Below are 7,890 nucleotides of genomic sequence, written 5' to 3'. Positions count from 1 at the left end.
GAATTTGTGGGAATACATTGACACGGATGACAGGTAATTAAGAATTTAATACTGATATTCCCTCCAGAGTAAGAGAGTCTGTTTCAAGTTGTAAATGTCTGAATATGGAAGCTAATGAGCTACCCACATCCCGAAATGTATTGAAATGCAAAATCCCTGAACAATTTATAAGTGCTAAGAAATAGCTCTACAATCAGCTCAGATCCTCAGAGGAATTTGTAAAAAGTGATGAAAATCTTCACATAGAAGGAAAAGATTATGCAAGTGTTCAGACTGAACTGAAATAAAACTTCTAGGTCTGACAAAATACAGAGAGGATAAAGGATTGAAAGGGCAGTTTTCCAAGTGAGAAGAAAACTTTAGGCCCTGATCCTTAGCAGCAGCTTTAAACCTTCGTACTGCCCCAGTCTGGGCTAGTTATGCACTGTACCGTTCCCTCTGAACTATTTAGAGCAACCAATTTGTCCTATCACCAGAGGAAGATTGTGGATCAGCAAGAGGAAAAGGACACATCAGGATGTGGAGAAATAAGCCAAAGCCTAACAAGAAGAGTGGTTGCTTTTTTACTTTTCTTTTTGTTTTCTTGTTAAAATAGGAAAACTATGGGAAATGAGTATAATACCATCTAGGTTTCATTAATAAAAAAGAATCTGTTAGTGCAACTTGTGCATCTACGGGAGTATCTCTGAATGTATGCAGTGCAGTTTCAGAATGGTGATTAAGAGATCTCAAGATGTGATGCTGTTTTAGATGGAGCTTTTAAGGTCACCCTAATAGCTTAGACATGACTAACAGAAAACTTAATATCTTACATGGAAAGTAAACAGCACTTTGTGATTTACATAGGGATAAATAACTTAAAACTCTTATAGTCATAAAACTTATCCAGTAAATCCTACTAATATAGCTAATCTTTACTACAAGGGTTTGAATCTTAGGGCAGATCTACTTTACAGAATTATTTTAGTATAACTATGTTGCTCTGGAGTGCGAAAAAACTACGCCTATGGAAGAGTTCTCTCTGGGTGGTGCACAGCATCTTCATTAAAGCGCTACAGTAGCACAGCGGCATCAATGCAGCGTTTCAAGTGTCAACTTGCCCTTAGTCACTGTCTCCATTCCCTTGACTAGCAGGGGCTAGTTTGTTACTGCTGATTTGTACTATTGTAGCAATAAAAAGCAGCTGTAAACCAAGTTTAACTGATCTTTAAAGCTGTTTTACATTACTGCAAAGCAACTGAAGTGTCCCAGTAAATCTGGCACAATGGGGGTTAAACCAGCATAAAATGAGAAGAGGTGAGATCAGAATCAGGCTCAAATTATTTAATTTAAAACAGGGGTAGCTCAGATGATGGAACAAAAAAAAATTGTTCCATAGATCCATATTCTAATCTGGGACAGTCATTTCTAACTACTGGGGAATGGGTTATGCACACAAAAGTCACAATGATTGTAAGGTCAGCTATGTGTTTGTCTAAACAGTCTTCAAGCTTAACAAATGTTATATCAAATGAACACAAACTGTTGAAGGCAAAAATAGACCTGTCTGTCTGAATTATAGCTTAGAAGCATTCAGAAATTCATGATAGTATAGTATTATAGTAGTATTTGGACCAAGAAAGAAGGGTTTTCAATACAGATGTGAAAATTTGTCAGTACCTTGCTTAAACAGACTCAGAGGATGCTGTGTTGTATAGGTACAAAGTGATCAAGAGAAACTCTAAATATTCCATCTAAATAAATTATGCATGATACCTCAATAAGAGATATTTATTATTTTGCATTGGAAATCATCATTACACAAACACAATTTTTTTAAAAAAAAGTCCTATGGGAGGTTTGAAAATAATTAAATACTTTCCTAAGTGGAATTAAATATTCCTCTTTTTTAATTAGAGCCTTTCATAATAACTTTTCTTTGAAATGAGATTTTAACTATGGTTTACAAAATAGCGTCAAAACATATTCCTGAGCACTTGCTTCTAGTCTCTTGTGTGAATTCCCACCAAATAAGCAAATGAAAAACCAACTTTATTCAGCTTTTTCAGGTGTCTGAGTCACAAAATCTGGGTGCTCCCCCAAACCCTCCCCCCAAAAAAGTTTCTATTTGGGGCTACATTAATTCACTGAGCTTCAGATACTGCTGCTTCCAATCATCTTTTGTTCTGAAATTAAACTACATTCACCACTACCAGATTAAAGGACCCAAGTCACATGGTTCTACATATTGATGTCAATGAGTGGGACAGATGTTCAGCTGGTGTAAATAGTGTGGCTTCATTAACGTTCAGCTAAGGATCTGGCCCCTGGTTTGGTATTAAATATGAGAGCAGACTAATGTAACTTCAATATAAATATATTAAATAATGTAGATGTGAATAGTAAAGAATAATACTAATTTAATGATTTCTTTGACTTTAATCCAAAGATAAACATTTTTAACAATAACATTTGAAAAACAAGGTTATATTTAGATAAAATTACAGTATGTGTATATGCACACACATGCACAGAAGGCTAAATTAAGTAATTTTGCCTTTCAAGTGTTATAATTTATAATGTTAATTCTTACATGGACTGAAAATGTGGATTGCAGCTGTGAAGTGGGTGAAACCAAAGTGCAGAGGATGCGTGACTTGGATACTGTGGGACAGAGTCTCAGTAGCTGCAAATCGGTGTACCTTCATTGAGTTCAATACAATTACACCTATTGACACCAGCTGGAAATCTGGCCCAGTGATTTCAGTGGAGTTGCAATTGCTTATACCAATTCTGAATTTGTCCCATTTTTTTCTCTGGACTGACATGGGTGTAACTGAAGGTAGAATCTGACCATAAAAGTATATATAATTTAGCTGAAACATTTTGAACATTGTTTAACTATAGCATAAGTACACTATTTTAGAAGTGTATATGTGTTGTTATTAAGACCCTACTTCATTTGTGACACTGTGGAAATTGCAGATCCTGCAATATTAGGCTTCCATCACAATTTTGATTTTAATTAGCTTACTTTGCACAGTCCACAATTTTGCATATATTTTGAGTATGCAGTTAGTATTGCATGAACATTCAATGCTTGTAAAAGGCTAAGGTGATTGGATTCAATTTCTACAGCAGTTGTGTTAAGACTTTTAGTCTTCTAAATCTTAAATTATACTGGTCACTTAAAAAAATTAATGTAATATAGTTGCAGCAAAATATCTGGTTATCAAAAAAATTAGCAGGCATAACATAATATTTGAATGTTTATATCATTCCAGCAATTTTTTCTTAAACAAATAGGTCAACTCTGGCTTTTCTAAATTACCACTATCAATAAAGGTCCATTATTACATTTCTGCAATTTTCTATGTCTTGTGCACAACTCACCTGCGATTATTTGAAGCTCATCCTGTGATTCAAGTAGGGTGTTAATTATGATACATCATAGGTCATGCATGCTCATACACACTATCCAGACTATTTGGATATCTAAAAGTGCAATGCAATTCTTGGAAGGGAAAGCTTTTTCATGGTGTTTCCTGTGATTTTGCTACCAGTCATGTCTGGAAATGCCACAATAAAAGCTGGGCATTTCTGATTCTGAGGTCAGAACATCTAAGTGAAGTAAACTTATGGGAGAATTTCAGAATCCTACACAAGGTTTTGCTCTAGTTCAGCTCTAAAACTGAGGGAAGGTTGAATCAGCAGACAAAAAGTCTTATGTTTTTCCAAACACATTAATCCATCCTCATTCCTCCATTCATCACCAGGGCAGAAATTGACTGAATCACAAGGAGACCGCAAAATAATTTTAAGAGCTGGATCAGACTTGAGAAAATCTGGGAGTCTTGCCCTCCTTCCCAACCTATGTGCTCAATTCAGAAGCAAGGAGAAACAAAACATGGTGCAGATGTGAGTGCAATTTGAAAGTCTTATTCTGATTGCTGAATTTGGGTGCTTGAGGGTAATTGCTGTCAAAAGGAATTGGGTGGGAGAAAGAATTTGGGAACTTGAAAGGGAACAACTAGGAGAAGTTCAGAAACTTTGGGGGTAAGAAAAAGGAAATGTTAACAGGGGTGATTTTCTGTGGAAGCCTTGGGGGCTTAGCAATATGTTTTTGTTGTTGGAAGCAGTCTAGGAGGCCAAGTTCCAGAGGGGTAGCCGTGTTAGTCTGTATACAGCAAAAACAATGAGAGTCCTGTAGCACCTTAAAGACTAACAAATTTCTGCAGGCATAAGCATTCGTGGGCTGCAACCCCCTTTGTCCATGCATCTGACAAAGTGGGTTGCAGCCCACAAAAGCTTATGCCGGCAGAAATTTGTTAGTCTTTAAGGTGCTACAGGACTCTTGTTGTTTTAGGAGGCCAAGGTGTTTCACAGAGACATGACCCTGTGAAATACACAATAAGTTTTGGGTTTCCAAATTCTGATTCTGCACAACTTTATGGTCCACCCATCTCAAATTTGATCCGAAACTTCCATAGGTGCATTGACACACCTAGTAAGCTATACTCAAGACAGATAAACACCGGCTGAAATCCCTGTCCTATTGAAGTCAATGGCAGTTTTGCCACTGACGTCAACGGGGCCAAGACTTCACCAACAATGTGATGCAGTTTAAACTTACATTACACACACTTATATGCACATACTATTCAAGGTTCAGATTTTTAAAAGCAACCAATGCTGGTGTAACTGCTCCAACAGAAGTTAATGGCAAAACACCTACTGATTTCAGTGAATAGAGAGTTAAAATATTTTTTTAAAAACTTGTCCAAAAATGAAGTGATTTTAAGAACCATACGAGTGCTAAGGAACATAAAAAAGACAATATGAAGTGGCCCAGGTGTAGTGCACTTCAGTTTAATTTGGGCAACTAGATATCTACTTACTAGCTCATTCTCATTCTCTCTGGGCATAATGGATTGGGAGCAGAATGGACCGTACTAGTTCAGCCTATAGATAGAAGGGGGTACTTTGTATCAACATGAATAGTAACACTGTCACCTGACATAAACTGACTTTAGTAAAGGGAGTTTTGTCCAGAATTATTGGATGGGGGGATGAAGTGAGAAAGAAAAGTAACCCCGGGGCCTCTGAAAGGGAAATGCTGAGTTTAGGCCAGTGATGAAGTGGGCTCAGCCATAAAGATTACTGACCTTTAACAGAGGAAGGCAAGAGTTAGAGTGGCAGGGAGTAGAGGAAAGGGGGGGAGATATAGGAAAGGGGTTAGAGGTGGGAATGGATGCACATATAAAGATTTGGATAAGCATGTGGACTTTGGAGGACTTATCCACGCTGAATCTCCTATCCTCTTCAATGTTAATTCCTCATTCTCAGTGTTTCAGTTGCTATACAGAATTATTTTTATCATGCACAAGAATTCTGTTGGCAGAGAAAGAGCAAATACAGTGTTCCCAATTAGAGGTTCTTCTTTTGGTTGTTTTGTCTTGTTATATTTCTTAGAAGAGTAAGCCTGTACTGGCTCCACAGATTAAGTTATCTCAAATTTCACCTTTGTTTCTTTTCTGTTTTCTTTATTTTCAAATTTTTTCATTTCCTGCAGCAAAAACCTTTTCTTTGAACTGGCTTCTCTTTAATCACAGGACTCTGTATTCAGGACACATTTCAAGGTGGAAGGTTTTATAATTAAAATTCTCCAAACTGCAGACACTCTTTTTCTCCAAATCCAGCTACCAAAAGAAAAGAAAATACCAGAGCTTTCATTATGAAAAGTAATGAACACTCTCAAATTTCCCATTCCCCCACATCAGCTTAAATAACATTTTAGGACTCTCATCCTAAAAATCTAGGAGCTGTCCTTGGAAATGTTGTTAGTGTACCAGTAATAAGCACAGTTGTTTGAAATCATTTGCTTTTTAGGAGTTCTAGATCTAACTGTAAAATACATCTGCTGGAATAAGACAGCATAGGACTCAGAACTGTCATAGCAGGTAATACAGATGCTGAATGAATAATAAATCATAGGACTTGCTGATGGAAAAGTCCTAGTGAGTCAAAGCAAGTTTGTTCCCTGCAGTATATTTTCTAGTTTTGCCTAGTAAAATATAGTGCGTAAACCATTTTCAGATGATATGTAACCCTAGTTCCTGACTCTGTGATCCTTAAAGCTCCCATAATACTTGAAGCAGTGGTAGGAGAGTTGCATATATTTATCATGCTCTGAGTACTGCACATTTGAACTCATAGTAATGAAGGGAGCGTGGCTTTACAATTGGGAAGTATCATGTATTTGTTGTTATTTGCACTGCTGCAATACCAAGCAGCTTCATTCAGGATTGGGGGGGCCCAATGAGCCAGATGCCAGATAGTCTCTGCTGAGCTACCTAAGTGTTATGTCCTTCTTTTCTATGGATTGTTTCTCTAAACCTCCAAAGACTCTGTGGATGGGGAGCCTGTTTTTATTTAGTTTAGTGCAGATTGTCTCAGAGGAGTCAGGCATTGTGCATGCCTTTTTATCTTTCTTCTTTCATACTTGGTATGTCTCTCTTAATCTAAAAAAAAATAATTCTGACTAAAAGAATCTGTGTGCTCTTTAAATGTGGAGCATTCTGGCCCTCATCCAGTGGAACATTTAGGCACATGCAACATTTTCTGCATGCAAACAGTTCCATTATGGGATTACTCGTGATTAAATTAAGCATGTGTTTAACTGCTTTGCTGGATTGGGATCACACAGTGCTTAACACCTTGCAGGATCAAAACGTGTGTATGGGGGGAAAAAAGATGAGACAATAAAAGTAGTTCCAATAGTTTTGAAAAAATCTAGAACATTTTTACAGAATACATGCTGGTGGCGTATGAAGTTTCTATCAGCACTTGTCTGTAAAAGCAGGCATCACTCATTCCTGGATTCCCCGCAGGTGAGGAATGGCATGAATCCGAATTTATGCTGATAAAACCTTTTTACATCATCATGTATTTCATATGTTATGTGGTGTGTATGTATATGTACACACCTGTGTATAAAATATATGGCTGATACATAATCAGTAAAGCCATGCTCCCTTTGTTACTATGAGTTCAAATGTGCAATACTCAGGGCGTGATAAATATATGCAACTTCCCTACCACTGCTACAATTTTTGTGGGAGGTTTAAGGATCAAACCCTTAGGAGCTGTTTTTCTGAAATGAGCAAAATAAATGCTAGATTGTTACTTTTATCACTAGTTTGCAGTATTACATAGTGCTCTGATTTATGCTCATATCTACAGTTTTAGAGCACGTTATTTTCACAGCAAACATATAAGAACTGTTTTCTCAGCAAGTAAGTTTTTGTAAATAACCTGTGTTTCCTTCCATTCATTCTATACCATTTCTCATGCTACTCTTACAGTTTGGAAAAACCCTCTAATTTTATGTTTCAAGTAATCTCCCTGTGTTCTTTCACATCTCTTCTTACAACTCAATGCTTTTGTTTAGTTATTCCTTACTGATCTTCCTTCCAGCACTGTCTAATTTAATTGTTGTGTCTGATCCCTGACATTGTATTTGGCCCTGGGTGAGGAAGGGAGGCTGAAACTGGCCCATCGTAAAGACTGATTAACAAACGGGACGCTTTCAGACCATATGTAACTAAATGAAAGCATCTAAGTGGTGACAACAGAAGCCCAAATCACATTGAAAATCAAGTTAGTCTCCTAAGTCCCTCAGTTGCTTTACACAATCGAACCTATACACACTAAAAATTATGCAGCCTTCTTTTTTATGCAAGGGCTGATCTCTGAAGGTCAGCATAATGAGACAGCTTAGTGCCATGAAAGCAGGTGTAACACAAGATTTCTAAAGAAAAGAATCCAGATAGATATTTGTTCTGATCTTGGTGCCCATCACTGTGTGCTCTAGGCACTTTCCAAAAATCTAAAACAGACATAGCAATAACA

Source organism: Emydura macquarii, unplaced genomic scaffold (assembly GCF_026122565.2).
Source record: "Emydura macquarii macquarii isolate MOO-44397 ecotype Brisbane River unplaced genomic scaffold, CSIRO-AGI_Emac_v2 contig_3517, whole genome shotgun sequence".
Lineage (NCBI taxonomy): Eukaryota > Metazoa > Chordata > Testudines > Chelidae > Emydura > Emydura macquarii.
This window is presented reverse-complemented; position numbering follows the sequence as displayed.